Genomic DNA, 16,822 nt, shown 5'->3' on the forward strand with positions numbered 1-16,822 from the left:
GATTTCACATAAATCTGTATTTCATTATAGAATTAGAATAACATCTTTTCACTTTGACTGTACTGAAGTATATGTAACAAGAATGAATCAGAAATGCAGCAATTTGCTACTGCCTTTATATTTTCTCTATCTTTGCATATAGTCATTTACTTGTGAAAAATAAACAGTTGAAACAAAAACTAATTCCTGACATTCCAGGGCTGCAAAAATAATTACCAAAAAACCATGAACCACATGTATAGTATAATCTCTTCTCTTCAAATTACATCTATGTGTTCTCTGGCGATGCATCTTGCAAAGTATCTTCTGGAATGTCTAATAACCCTGTCAGACTTCAGGAGAAGTGTCTCCACCTCCACACAGAGAAAAACTCCTCTATAGGGTTTAGGAAGGGGATGTATGGAGGCAGGAATAGTACTGACATCCTGGGATGTGCAGCAAACCAGTCTGTGACTGCAGCAGAGTGGTGGAATGCCACATTATCTCACACAACAATGAAGTTAGGGGAGTTTCTTTTCCCCTTTTCGTCCGCTGGCACAAGTAGCAGTTCCTCCAGAAAAGAAATGAGCCTCTCTGTATTGTAGGGGCCAATGAGTGGTTTGTGTAACTGCAAACCATCATTGGACGGTGCCAAGCTGCCCACTCTACCTCTGCCCCCAGTGGTGTTCATATGCCACAGTTCATTACTGCAGGCATGACTGTGCCTCTGGGCCAAAACGGGCACAGCATGGAGGCGTCGTTGTGTTCTGTGTCGCATGAACTGCACCACTTGTTCAGTTTGCCTCTGCTTTACATCATTTTATTTATTTATTTTATTTACCTTTATTTAACCAGGTAGGCAAGTTGAGAACAAGTTCTCATTTACAATTGCGACCTGGCCAAGATAAAGCAAAGCAGTTCGACAGATAAAACGACACAGAGTTACACATGAAGTAAAAACAAACATACAGTCAATAATGCAGTATAAACAAGTCTATATACAATGTGAGCAAATGAGGTGAGAAGGGAGGTAAAGGCAAAAAAGGCCATGATGGCAAAGTAAATACAATATAGCAAGTAAAATACTGGAATGGTAGTTTTGCAATGGAAGAATGTGCAAAGTAGAAATAAAAATAATGGGGTGCAAAGGAGCAAAATAAATAAATAAATTAAAATTAAATACAGTTGGGAAAGAGGTAGTTGTTTGGGCTAAATTATAGGTGGGCTATGTACAGGTGCAGTAATCTGTGAGCTGCTCTGACAGTTGGTGCTTAAAGCTAGTGAGGGAGATAAGTGTTTCCAGTTTCAGAGATTTTTGTAGTTCGTTCCAGTCATTGGCAGCAGAGAACTGGAAGGAGAGGCGGCCAAAGAAAGAATTGGTTTTGGGGGTGACTAGAGAGATATACCTGCTGGAGCGTGTGCTACAGGAAAGAGACTGCTATGGGACATGGCACAGGCAGCAAAATATTGTGTAGAGGACTTCCAAAGGGTGTACTGTTTTTTTTAAATATTTATTTTCTAATATGACTTCATGCTAAATGTCATGTAGCTGAAGTTATCTGTAACGGTTTTCTGTATGGCAAAGAGAGTCGGACCAAAATGTGGCGTGGCAATTGGCTATTTGAGATTCATGTTTAATAAAAAAAACAACGTAAACACGAATCAATACAAAAACAATAAACGTAATGTGAAAACCGAAACAGCCTAAACTGGTGAAAACTAACACTAGACAGTTACAAGGACACTAAGGACAATCACCCACGACAAACTCAAAGAATATGGCTGCCTAAATATGGTTCCCAATCAGAGACAATGATAAACACCTGCCTCTGATTGAGAACCACTCCAGACAGCCATAGACTATGCTAGATCACCCCACTAGCTACAATCCCAATACATACACACCAAAACCCCAAGACAAAACACACCACAATACAAAAACCCCATGCCACACCCTGGCCTGACCCAATACATGAAGATAAACACAAAATACTTAGACCAGGGCGTGACATTATCAGTCTGAAACTTTGCACACCTACAGTTGCCCTCTTGTGTTATCCATCAAAATTATCGCCAGCCTACTATCTGACTGTGTGGCTATTCTAGTACATGTGAAATATGATGCTACAACAATAAAAAACAGAAAATGTATGCTCTTTCTTTCTCTTTTCTTCCACCAGATCTACTGTGTTATATTCTCCTACATTCAATTAACATTTCCACAAACTTCAGAATGTTTCCATTCAAATGATACCAAGAATATGCATATCCTTGCCTCTGGGGCTGAGCTACAGGCAGTTAGATTAGGGTAGGTCTTCAGGCGGAAATTGAGAACAAAAGGATGCAGCCATAAGAGGTTAAAACCTCTTGAAGCTAGGGGGCACTATTTTTATGCTTTGAAAAATAACGTACCCAAAGTAAACAGCCTATTTCTCAGGACCAGACGCTAGAATATGCATATAATTGACAGATTAGGATAGAAAACACTCTAAAGTTTCCAAAACTGTCAAAATATTGTCTATGGGTATAACAGAACTGATATTGCAGGTCAAACCCTGAGGAAAATTCAATCAGGAAGTGCCTCTTATTTTGAAACCCTTATGTTCCTATGCATGTCTATCCTCCATTTAAAGGGATATCAATCGGATTCCTTTTTTCCCTGGCTTCCCTAAGGTGTCAACAGTCTTTAGACAGAGTTTCAGGCTTTTATTTTGAAAAATGAGCGTGAAAGATCACATTGCATAAGGTCGGGGCTCTCAGAGTGAGTTTTTGAGCTACAGAGTAAAGCCGCCATTGTTCCTCCCGCTGTTATTGAAAAACCTACACACTTGGTTGATATATAAAAACTACCTGAGGAATGATTATAAAAAATGTTTGACATGTTTCTGTGGACATTATGAAGACTACTTGGAATTTCCATCTGCATTGTCGTGACCGCTCTGTCCTGTGGATTTCTGAACATAACGCAACAAACAAACAGAGGTATTTTGAGTATAGAAATAATCTTTATGGAACAAAAGGAACATTTGTTTTGTAACTGGGAGTCTCGTGAGTGAAAACATCCGAAGATCATCAAAGGTAAACGGTTAATTTGATTGCTTTTCTGATTTTTGTGACCTAGCTACTTAACAACAAGTTCATCTTTCATGTGTAAAATAATTGTGTGTTTGAGGAATTTTAATTATGAGATTTCTGTTGTTTGAATTTGGCGCCCTGCACTTTCACTGGCTGTTGTCATATCGACCCCGTTAACGGGATCTCAGCTGTAAGAAGTTAAGGCGAAAGCAAACCATGCGATTATCTGAGGACAGCGCCCCACATACAAACACATGAAAAACATATTTCAACCAGGCAGGTGCGACACGAAAGTCAGAAATAGCTATATAAAAAATGCCTTACCTTTGATGATCTTCTTCGGTTGGCACTCCAAAAGGTCCCAGTTACATCACAAATGGTCATTTTTTCGATAATGTCCTTCTTTATATCCATAAAAACTCAGTTTAGCTGGCGCACTTCAGTCAATAATCCACCATCAAAATGCATACCAAATGAATCCCGAACGTTACTAATAAACTTTTCCAAACAAGTCAAACAACGTTTATAATCAAACCTTAGGTACTGTAATACGTAAATATACAATAACATTTAAGACGGAGAATCGTTATTGTCTTTACCGGAGAAAAATACCAAAGAACGCGTTCTATTCCACGCACTTGGAAACACTACAGCCAAAATGGGAGCCACCTAGAAAAACTACAATTTCTGGGTAATTTTTCCAAAAACCATCCTGAAACTCTTTCTAAAGACTGTTGACATCTAGTGGAAGCCCTAGGATCTGCAATCGGGCACGATTTCGGCCTATTATAAAAGTGCCTGCCATTGAAATCAGTGGTCGGATGATTTTTTTTGGGGGGGGGGGGGTTTGTACTCGGGGTTTCGCCTGCCATTTCAGTTCTGTTATACTCACAGACATTAACATTTAAATAACAGTTTTAGAAACTTTAGAGCGTTTTCTATCCAAATCTACCAATTATATGCATATCCTAGCTTCTGGACCTGAGTAGCAGGCAGTTTACTTTGGGCACGTTTTTCATCCGGAAGTCAAAATACCGCCCCCTATCCCAAAGAAGAAAATAATAGACAATGACTCAAGTAAAAGTAAAAGTCACCCATTAACATACTACTTGAGTAAAAGTCTAAAAGTTTTTGGTTTTAAATATTATCAAAATTATCAAAAGTAAATGTAATTGCTAAAATAAGTAGAAGTACAAGTATAAATCATTTTATATTCCTTATATTAATATGGATCCACGATTTTAAACCTCTTATGCATCCCTTCACGCGCCAATCCCTTTAGCGGGATTGATTTGACAACATCCAGTGAAATGGCAGCGCGCCAAATTCAAACTACAGGAATATCAATATTCAACATTCACAAAAATATATGTGTAATCCATTAAAATAAAGCTTAACTTCTTGTTAATCCAGCCGCTGTGTCAGATTTCAAGAAGGCTTTACGCAGACCATGCGGTTATCTGAGGACAGCGCCCCGCATACAAACACATGAAAATAATTTTTCAACCAGGCAGGTGCGACACAAAAGCCAGAAATATAAATATAATAAATGCCTTACCTTTGATGACATTCTTCTTTATGCAATCTCAAATGTCTCATTGACACAATGAATGGTTGTTTTGTTCGATAAATTCCTTCTTTATGTCCCCAAAATGTCAATTTATTTAGTGCGTTTGATTCAGAAATACACCAGTTCCAACTCGCCCAACATGACTACAGAGTATCTAATAAATTACCTGTAAACTTGGTCCAAACATTTCAAACAACGTTCCTAATCCAATCTCAGGTATCCTAAAATGTAAATAAATTATAACATTTAAGACGGAATAAACTGTTTCTAAACCGGATAAAAACAACGTGAAGCGAGCTCCAGTTCACGCGCAACAAAAGACTAAAGCCCTTCAGAGTGACACCTACAAAGCCCTACTTCTTCATTTCTCAAAATAACAACATCGAACAATTTCTAAAGATGGTTGACATCTAGTGGATGCCATAGGAACTGCAATCTGGACCCTTATAAATCAGGTCTCCCATAGACACCATTGGAAAACACAGTGACCTCAAAAAATGTTTTCCCTGGATGGATTGTGCTCGGGTTTTCACGTGCCATATAAGTGCTGTTATACTCACAGACATTATTCTAACAGTTTTAGAAACTTCAAAGTGTTTTCTATCCATATCTACTAATTATATGCATAGCCTACCCTCTGGGCTTGAGTAGCAGGCGGTTTACTTTGGGCATGCTTTTCATCCGGATGTGAAAATACTGCCCCCTATCCCAGAGAGGTTTAAGACACTAACAGCTTACAAACAGTAGGCAATTAAGGTCACAGTTATGAAAACTTAGGACACTAAAGAGGCCTTTCTACTGACTCTGAAAAACACCAAAAGAAAGATGCCCAGTGTCCCTGCTCATCTGCGTGAATGTGCCTTAGGCATGCTGCAAGGAGGCATGAGGACTGCAGAGTGGGCCAGGGCAATAACTTGTGATGGCCGTTCTGTGAGACGCCTAAGACAGCGCTACAGGGAGACAGGACGGCCAGCTGATCGTCCTCGTAGTGGCAGGCCACATGTAGCAACACCTGCACAGGATCGGTACATCTGAACATCACACCTGTGGGACAGGTACAGGATGGCAATAACAACTGCCCGGGTTGCATGAGGAACGCACAAACCATCCATCAGTGCTCAGACTGTCTGCAATAGGCTGGACTGAGGGCTTATAGGCCTGTTGCAAGGCAGGTCCTCACCAGACATCACCGGCAACAACGTCGCCTATGGGCACAAACCCACCGTCGCTGGCCCAGACAGGACACGCAAAAAGTGCTCTTCACTGCCGAGTCGCGGTTTTATCTCACCAAGGGTGATGGTCGGATTTGGGTTTATCATCGAAGGAATGAGCATTACAAGGAGGCCTGCACTCTGGAGAGGGATTGATTTGGAGGTGGAGGGTCCGTCATGGTCATGGTGTGTCACAGCATCATCGGACTGAGCTTGTTGTCATTGCAGGCAATCTCAATGCTCTGCGTTACAGGGAAGACTCCCTCATCTGGTACCCTTCCTGCAGGATCATCCTGACATGACCCTCTAGCATGACAATGTCACCAGCCATACTGTTCTTCCTGTGAGTGATTTCCTGCAAGACAGGAATGTCAGCGTTCTGCTGTGGCCAGCACAGAGCCCGGATCTCAATCCCATTGAGCACTTCTGGGACCTGTTGGATCGGTGGGTGAGGGCTAGGACCATTCCCCCCAGAAATGTCCGGGAACTTGCATGTGCCTTGGTGGAAGAGTGGGGTAACATCTCACATCAAGATTGGGCAAATCTGATACAGTCCTTGAGGAGGAGATGTACTACAGTACTTAATGCAGCTGGTGGCCACACCTGATACTGACTGTTACTTTTGATTTTGACCCCCCTTTGTTCAGGGACACATAATTCAATTTCTGTTAGTTACATGTCTGTGGAACTTGTTCAGTTTATGTCTCAGTTGTTGAATCTTGTTGTGTTCATACAAATATTTACACGTTAAAGTTTGCTGAAAATTAACACAGTTGACAGTGAGAGGACGTTGATTTTTTTGCTGAGTTTATATATATGTCTCTCTCAATCTCTCTGTCTATATATATGTCTCTCTCAATCTCTCTGTCTATATATGTCTCTCTCAATCTCTCTGTCTATATATATGTCTCTCTCAATCTCTCTGTCTATATATATGTCTCTCTCAATCTCTCTGTCTATATATGTCTCTCTCAATCTCTCTGTCTATATATATGTCTCTCTCAATCTCTCTGTCTATAAATATGTCTCTCTCAATCTCTCTGTCTATATATGTCTCTCTCAATCTCTCTGTCTATATATATGTCTCTCTCAATCTCTCTGTCTATATATATGTCTCTCTCAATCTCTCTGTCTATATATGTCTCTCTCAATCTCTCTGTCTATATATGTCTCTCTCAATCTCTCTGTCTATATATATGCCTCTCTCAATCTCTCTGTCTATAAATATGTCTCTCTCAATCTCTCTGTCTATATATATGTCTCTCTCAATCTCTCTGTCTATAAATATGTCTCTCTCAATCTCTCTGTCTATATATATGTCTCTCTCAATCTGTCTGTCTGTCTGTCTGTCTGTCTGTCTGTCTGTCTGTCTGTCTGTCTGTCTGTCTGTCTGTCTGTCTGTCTGTCTGTCTGTCTGTCTGTCTGTCTGTCTGTCTGTCTGTCTGTCTGTCTGTCTGTCTGTCTGTCTGTCTGTCTCTCTCTCTCTCTCTCTCTCTCTCTCTCTCTCTCTCTCTCTCTCTCTCTCTCTCTCTCTCTCTCTCTCTCTCTCTCTCTCTCTCTCTCTCTCTCTCTCTCTCTCAATTCAATTTGCTCTATTGGCATGACCTAACAATGTACATATTTCCAAAGCTTACTTCGGATACTTGCAATATTAAACTAATAATAATCAAAATTGTCAATGGGACAGTAACAATAATAACATTGAACAATACCAATATAGAGGACATGTGCAGGTTGGTTGGTCTGTCATTCACTGTCCTTCATCTTATGGCAGGCAACAAAGTAGCCAGCCCACAGCTCTCTGCGTCCTCCCCCAACAGGACAGGTAGCCTATTCTCATCAGAGAGATCTTTGATCCTTGAATAAGGGTTTCAAATTTGACGAAATGACACTCTCTAATTGTTTTATAATTCAGATTTTTTTGGGGAAATGCAGCTTTGTCTCATGTTCTGCTGTGGTGCAGTGGCTGCACAGCCTTCCCTCTACAGGGAGCCAGGGTTTCCTGTGTCTACCTTTCTCAATGGCATGGCTGTTTTCACTGAGCGTGTACTTTATCAAGGCTCTTCTAAAGTTTTGATCTGTATCCATGGTCAAATAGTTAGCCACGGTGTACTGTTGATTTAGGGCCAGATAGCACTGCATTTAGCTTGTGCTTGTGTTTCACAATAAGCAATGTAGTTTTGTTTTGACTTTGTTGTCATTTGTTTTATTCTTATTGATTGGATGTTCTAGTCCTGAGGCTTCGGTGTGTTCGTAGAACAGGTTTATGAATTCAGCCCCAGGACCAGCTGGATGAGGGGACTCTTTTCTTTGCTCAGCTCTTGGCATTGCAGGGCTTCGTAATGATATGAGAGGGGGTCAGAGTTTTTTAGATGTTTCCAAAACTGAGTTGCTCTTTTTTTTGTTTTTATTAATAATGGATATTGGCCCAATTCTGCCCTGCATGCAGGCTCCAGGTCATCTACAAGTCTATGCTAGGTAAAGCTCCGCCTTATCTCAGCTCACTGATCACGATAACAACACCCACCCGAATAATGCGCTTCCGCAGGTATATCTCACTGGTCATCCCCAAAGCCAACACCTCCTTTGGCCGCCTTTCCTTTCAGTTCTTTGCTGCCAGTGACTGGAACGAATTGCAAAAATCGCTGAAGCTGCAGACTTACATTTCCCTCATTAACTTTAAACATCAGCTATCTGAGCAGCTCACCGATCGCTGCAGCTGTACATAGTCTATCTGTAAATAGCCCACCCAATCTACCTACCTCATCCCCATATTGTTTTTATTTACTTTGCTGCTCTTTTGCACACCAGTACCACTACTTGCACACCATAATCTGCTCATCATCATCTGCTCATCTATCACTCCAGTTTTAATATGCTAAAATGTAATTAATTTGCTACTATGACCTGTTTATTGCTATACCTCCTCGTGCCATTTGCACACACTGTATATAGACTTTCATTCCTTCTATTGTGGTGTCTTTGGCTATGCCGGATTGACAAATGGCATATGACATGCTATTCTATAAAATCCTTTCCCTGTAATTAATATTACCTGATTGAGCTAATCATGTAAATGTAATTAACTAGAAAGTCGGGGCACCACGAAAGAGTGTTTAAAGAGCTGTTATCTTCCGAATAAACTCTTAAAGACCTAGTCATATTTTACATCAATAGCAGTCAATATTAATCGTCACCTTATTCCAGTCTCATCTGAAAATGGTAAATTCTTGGTTATCTTCACGAACCCTGGCTAACAAGTTGAATCAGCAATGCAAAATTGGGTTTAATTATTTATTTACTAAATACCTAACTAATCACACATAATTACATATACACAGAATGCAAATTATGTCATACAGAAAACGTCCCTGGAGGACGGAGCCGACATGACGGCTGGTTACACAAAGGGAGGGGGTTGGGTTTGAGTGAAAGAGTGGGAAGACTGAGGAACAAAGGGAGAAGCTGTGCTATCGTAAATACAGTATCTTATGCATTCTAAAATACCACCCATTTGGAAAAGGAAAATGCAATACATTTTTACTCTGAGCTTCGGATCGGTAGGTTGGTCGTAGATGCTGGTTGTGTTGTCCAACAGAGATCTTCCTGTCCTCGGAAGAATGTCTCTGGTGGTAAATTGGATACGTTGTAGTATCTTCGTTGTGTGTTAGACTGGATACGTCCATCCTTTCCTAGCCCACGTTTACAGCTGCTGTTGCTAACTCAATGGCTAGGATGTCTCACTTCTGTAGTGAATAAGAGTTCAAAGTTCATACCATTCACAACCAAAGCTCACGCTGAGGTTTGCTTAGTTCTGTAGTTGACATGTTAGTCCTTTATAACGTATGGACCGTCGTCCTATCTCGAGCAGTCGACAAGAAGGAGAGCTTCGACACACAGAAAAACACTGAGATTCAGGCCTACGTCGACATGATCGTAGCATCACTTCCTGTGTCTTCTGAGAGAATGGAGCAGATCAAAAGAGAGACCGCAGCTGACCAAACAATGACAGAGTTGAAAGAAACAACACTGATAGGATGGCCTGCACAGAAAAACAACTGTCCAAGGAGAATACAGTGTTACTGGATGTGCAGAGCAGAGCTCACCGTTGTGGATGACATAGTGTTCAAAGGCAACAAGATTGTCATTCCCATGACACTACGCAAAGAAATGCTACAGAACATACACGAGGGGAAAATGCAAACGACGAGCACGAGAAGTAATGTACTGGCCAAGCATGAACCAGGAAATCAGCCATACCACTGCTTCATGTGAACTGTGTTTGACCTACAGGCCAAAGCAGCAAGCAGAGCCGCTAATGCCTCATCCAGTACACAACAGACCCTACTACAAAATTGTCGCATCAGAACCAACCTACTCATCCATGAGGACTCATCCCACAGGTGCTCACAAAGTCAACCTCGCAAAGGAAAAACAGAAAGACAAACAAAAACAGCGACCCGACTAAAGTGCAAGACACTTACCTGAATTGAAACCTGGAGATCATGTACGACTCCGAGACATCACTACAGGAACCTGGATGGAGCAAGGGTGTGTGCAGAGAGAAGTTGCACTGCGATCCTATGAGATCCAAACGGAGCATGGATCACAACTGAGACGAAACAGAGTGGATCTAAGGCTGCAGCCATTCACTCAGGGGACTGAGGATCATCAGGAGGATACTGCTGAAGCCTCAAATGCCTTTAGAAATGGACAATTCAGTCAGAACACCCTGACTGACAACAAACGCTGTCCAACTGTTTCAGGAAGCACTTCAGCAGAACGACCAAAAAGGACTGTCAGAGCCCCTGAAATGCTTATAGAGAATTGCTAAAAAAGAAAATGTCAAAAAAGGGGCACCTGGACTGAATGTTTTGTGATTGTGAAAAGAAATAGAGCCACAATAGAGTATTGTTGGACAGACTATATTTACAGTGCCTTGCGAAAGTATTCGGCCCCCTTGAACTTTGCGACCTTTTGCCACATTTCAGGCTTCAAACATAAAGATATAAAACTGTATTTTTTTGTGATGAATCAACAACAAGTGGGACACAATCATGAAGTGGAACGACATTTATTGGATATTTCAAACTTTTTTAACAAATCAAAAACTGAAAAATTGGGCGTGCAAAATTATTCAGCCCCTTTACTTTCAGTGCAGCAAACTCTCTCCAGAAGTTCAGTGAGGATCTCTGAATGATCCAATGTTGACCTAAATGACTAATGATGATAAATACAATCCACCTGTGTGTAATCAAGTCTCCGTATAAATGCACCTGCACTGTGATAGTCTCAGAGGTCCGTTAAAAGCGCAGAGAGCATCATGAAGAACAAGGAACACACCAGGCAGGTCCGAGATACTGTTGTGAAGAAGTTTGGCGTAAAAGCAACACAGCTCATCACCCTGAACACACCATCCCCACTGTCAAACATGGTGGTGGCAGCATCATGGTTTGGGCCTGCTTTTCTTCAGCAGGGACAGGGAAGATGGTTAAAATTGATGGGAAGATGGATGGAGCCAAATACAGGACCATTCTGGAAGAAAACCTGATGGAGTCTGCAAAAGACCTGAGACTGGGACGGAGATTTGTCTTCCAACAAGACAATGATCCAAAACATAAAGCAAATTCTACAATGGAATGGTTCAAAAATAAACATATCCAGGTGTTAGAATGGCCAAGTCAAAGTCCAGACCTGAATCCAATCGAGAATCTGTGGAAAGAACTGAAAACTGCTGTTCACAAATGCTCTCCATCCAACCTCACTGAGCTCGAGCTGTTTTGCAAGGAGGAATGGGAAAAAATGTCAGTCTCTCGATGTGCAAAACTGATAGAGACATACCCCAAGCGACTTACAGCTGTAATCGCAGCAAAAGGTGGCGCTACAAAGTATTAACTTAAGGGGGCCGAATAATTTTGCACGCCCAATTTTTCAGTTTTTGATTTGAAATATCCAATAAATGTCGTTCCACTTCATGATTGTGTCCCACTTGTTGTTGATTCTTCACAAAAAAATACAGTTTTATATCTTTATGTTTGAAGCCTGAAATGTGGCAAAAGGTCGCAAAGTTCAAGTGGGCCGAATACTTTCGCAAGGCACTGTAGGCAAAAAAAATAAAAAATTAAGGAAAAAAAATTGGGGAAAGAAATGTATTATTGAAAATTGCATGTAATGCAGGTTGAGTAAACAAATGTGATGTGATGTATAGTTACATAGAAAAGTAGTTTTCTTTTGTGTTGTTGTGTTGTTGTTGTTATGTGTTAATAACATTTAGACTACGTTACCCACAGGCTATGCGGATAGTTGAAGAAGGCCATGCATGGCTAAACATGGAGTTTTCTAGCTGAAGTATATGTTCATTAAAAGTAGCTAAACTTGCGCCCCGGTTTGTCATTATATAAGGAACAAACATGACAGGGTGTTTGTCCCATTTGGCGAAATCCTCTGCTGTAGGCAATGTGCTGTGGGTGACAGCAGGCATATGGCATTTGCGAAGAGCAGGCATTTAACCTCTGAATTGTGGAGACTAACACCAGGGGTTGAGGATTTTTCTATAATAGTGGCCAATTTGTTGATGTAAATATTGCAGAGTAGAGGGCTCAGATTGCAACCCTCATGTTATTTTCTCACACAAACACACTCACACACAAACACAAACACAAACACAAACACACACTCACATAAACACACACACACTCACTCACACAAACATACACACTCACACACACAAACTCACACAAACCCACACAAACACATCGACACAAACACACGCACACTCATACACTCCAACACACACACACATACACTTATTGCGTCCTTCATCGCTCTGTTTTCCGCTGTTTTCTGTTTTGAAAGGTATTGAAACATAAGCCTTACATAAGCCCATCCCTAGACAGCTAACAGCATTAATATTAATTTCCTCTCTCCCCCACAGCCCAGCATTCCTGCTTGGTTTCAGCCCTCTCCAGGCTATTCCCCCACAGCCCAATATTCCTGCTTGGCTTCAGACCTCTCCAGGCTATTCCCCCACAGCCCAGCATTCCTGCTTGGTTTCAGCCCTCTCCAGGCTATTCCCCCACAGCCCAATATTCCTGCTTGACTTCAGCCCTCTCCAGGCTATTCCCCCACAGCCCAATATTCCTGCTTGACTTCAGCCCTCTCCAGGCTATTCCCCCACAGCCCAATATTCCTGCTTGGCTTCATCCCTCTCCAGGCTATTTCCCCATTAGAGAAAATGCAGTTGTCCTAAATGATGGTGCAGTGAAACACATCAATCGCTGGGATGATGACTTCACAGTGCAATTCAATTTTGTTAATAATTTTCACAGTGTAGCTGGCAAGCAATGCTCATACCGCTTTCCTGCAGATGAAAGACCAAAGCGCCCCCTAGTGGCCTCATGAGTTAAATGTTATTAATATTTTTAGTAATTTGAATAAAATCAAATAAAATGTTTCTATGTCAAATTATTTTGTTATATTTCAGTATTCTGTGATGTATATCAAGTGTAATATTGGATTGCAAACTCAAAATTGAATTCAAAATATTCAATATTCAAAATATTCAAAATTGAAAATTGAATACATTTCAACTCTTCTTTTTTTAAGCCCATAACCATGACAACTACACCCATAATGTGTGTGAGGTGTAGACTTTGGTTTCAAAGTAGATATGTTTAATACTACCACTCTGTGTGACCCTGATTTAGCCCACTGCAGTACAACGTTAACAAACAACAAGCAAACAAACAAAGAAAGCAAGCAAACAAGGTTTAGAAGATTAAGAAACAGACATTCGGTAGGGTTCATTGTTATAGTTCATATTTTACTTCAAATCAATTCTAGGTGCATGACATAATGTCACCCCTCCCTGGTTTTATAATTCACTACCTAGCCCAACTAAATGCATCATAATGTTCTCTGATTGCATACTGACCCCCTTGACACATTCACTCAGCCCTGCCAACAACTGTCAACACAACTGTCGATTATAGAACTGTACCAATATCCTCCCACACAGCCGTGACAAATCAATCTTCATTCACAACAACACCGTGTCTAATCATGATTTAGCTTCAAATGATCAGCCCTCCATCACCAGCAAGGTGGAAGGATGAACTCCTGTGTTGTGTTGACAAAACCCCATGATGAGTTCAGTTACTGTGTCGGTTCTGGCTATGGTGGTATAATCAAAGTCAGAGGGAGAGATGGAGAGTGAGACAGAACCCAGCATGGATCCTCTCTCTCATGTTAGAACTATGGGTCCTGAGGTGGAATTCATGTCCTATCCCAAGGGCTTTAAAACCTCTCCTCAGGGAACCCTGGCCATTCCATCTCCTCAGGGAACCCTGGCCGTTCCATCTCCTCAGGGACCCCTGGCCGTTCCATCTCCTCAGGGACCCCTGGCCGTTCCATCTCCTCAGGGACCCCTGGCCGTTCCATCTCCTCAGGGACCCCTGGCCATTCCATCTCCTCAGGGACCCCTGGCCGTTCCATCTCCTCAGGGACCCCTGGCCGTTCCATCTCCTCAGGGACCCCTGGCCATTCCATCTCCTCAGGGACCCCTGGCAGTTCCATCTCCTCAGGGACCCCTGGCCGTTCCATCTCCTCAGAGACCCCTGGCCGTTCCATCTCCTCAGGGACCCCTGGCCATTCCATCTCCTCGGGGACACCTAGCCGTTCCATGTATTTGAACTCTTCCTGAGATAGCACACCTGATTCAGCTTGTCAACTAATCATCAAGCCTGTGATTGGTGAATCAGGTGAGCTAATTCAAACGTCTGAAACATCTGAGGGTCCCCAGAGACAGTTCTGAAAACCATTGGACTATCCTACACTGTCTGCTGTATGTCACCAGTCTCCTTGGCCCTGATGGTGATCTCAGCAGACCATCCACCATCTTCCTGTTCAACCCCTCCTCAGGGTCAGGAAAAAAATTGCCTTACTTTGACTGTGAAATGTGGCTGTCACAGGAGGCTGCTGAGGGGAGGATGGCTCATAACAATGGCTGGAATGGAGTAAATGGAATGGTATGAAATTAATGGGAAACATACGTTTGATGTGTTCGGTACAATTCCATTGATTCCGTTCCAGCCATTACTATGAGCCCGGCCTCCCCAGTGACGGTGCTACCGGCCGCCTGTGATGGTTGTCTTACCTAGCTATCTTAAAGTTAGCTTTCTTTCAACAAAATCTCTATTCACTTCCTCATCCTCATTGTGCAGTACAGGGGCTCTGAAAGAAAACATAAACAAATGCTCCATAAACACCCCGTCCTTTTAGAAACGGAAACGCTCTCAGTATATTGATGCAGACCTTAAGATGTTATACACATGAAATTGTGTATAAATTAAATTACAGTGGGTAATTTAAAGTAGAGTCATTTTAAAGTAGAGTCATTTTAAAGTAGAGTCATTTTAAAGTAGAGTCATACTGCAGCACAGCTTGCGAGATGCTGTGTAATGTTATGGCATGTTTGAGTGCATGATGTCATAGTATTTTACTGTGAGCCATTGTTGCATTTAATGCTAGTTTTGACCACCAGAGGGCATCTTTGAGGTCATCTTTATGAAGCCTGTTGGTGCTTGCTTACTTTTCCAAATAATCCTAGGGGCCAATGCAGGTCAGTCGTTTTGATTGCTATACCCTATCCAAAATAGCATATTCTAAGGTTTTTAGTTAACATACTTTCAGACAGAAAACATTTTACAGATGGTCTCTCTTTCAAAATATGTTTTCCTAGAATAACCACAACTCCATGTCTACTAACGACAATAAACAAATAGCCATCTGGGGAAAAATATCCTTTCCATTGTATTCTGTTATATTCCAACATATATTTATATTGTAAAAGGCTGGGGAATATAAGCATGTGATGTCTGCTAATGAACAAGTTATTTTCATACATGGTGTAGCCAAAGCTTCAGCTATTGACAGTGGGGATGGTGTGTTCAGCACATGGTGCTTTGAGGATGAAATGCTCAGAAAATGTGTTTCTTTTATGATATGTATCTTCATGTAGGCTCATCATGTATGTCTGCTAGAGTGTAAAATACATATATTTAGGAAAAGTCAGGGACAGGTGGGTTCAAGGTTTTTATTAAGTTTATTTATTGTTAAGTTATTGAAATGACATGGAGCTGTAAGTCTAAACTATTGAATTCACAAATGCATTTGACGGTTTTTAACATTAGCTGTACTAGAGACTATATGGGATTTATAGTAATTTGTCTGTAAATTATTATTGTATTTGTTGTGCTGTTTGTACTGTTAGAAATGGAGCTTAATTCAATTGATTAATATTATGGTGTTTCTATTCCACGAAAAACTCAAATGCATTTTACAGTATCCCATTTAGGCCTCAGGATTTCCATTAGGGAAATATGGCGCTGTACAACGTGACCGGTCGGTAGTAGACCTAGGCTACTAAGCGACTGCAAGTGAAGAGCAAAATAATCATAACAGTTCCACAGCCTAATTGTAGTCTAATCAATATCCAAACGAGATCCAGTGAAAATAAAAATCCCATTGACTTACAAAGACCAGTCCCAATGCAAAGCCCAGTCCCAATGCAAAGACCAGTCCCAATGCTTGTCTCAAATCCTATTATAACAGTTGGATGACTTTGGGTGTTTCAGTAAGCAACACTTGGATACCTTCAATTTCAGTAGCCTACTTTATTCCAATATTTTTGGTCATTCAGTGATATACAGTACAAGTCAACATTTTGGACACACCTACTCATTTGAGGGTTTGAACTATGAAATAACACATAGGGATTAATGTATTAACCCAAAAATTGTTAAACAAGTAAAAAATATGTTTTACATTTGAGATTCTTCAAAGTAGCCCCCCTTTGCCTTGATGACAGATTTGCACACTCTTGGCATTCTCTCATCCAGCTTCACCTGTAATGCTTTTCCAACAGTCTTGAAGGAGTTCCCACATATGCTGAGTACATGTTGGCTGCTTTTCCTTCACTCTGCGGTCC

The sequence above is a fragment of the Oncorhynchus kisutch genome, linkage group LG15 (assembly GCF_002021735.2).
Source record: "Oncorhynchus kisutch isolate 150728-3 linkage group LG15, Okis_V2, whole genome shotgun sequence".
NCBI lineage: Eukaryota > Metazoa > Chordata > Actinopteri > Salmoniformes > Salmonidae > Oncorhynchus > Oncorhynchus kisutch.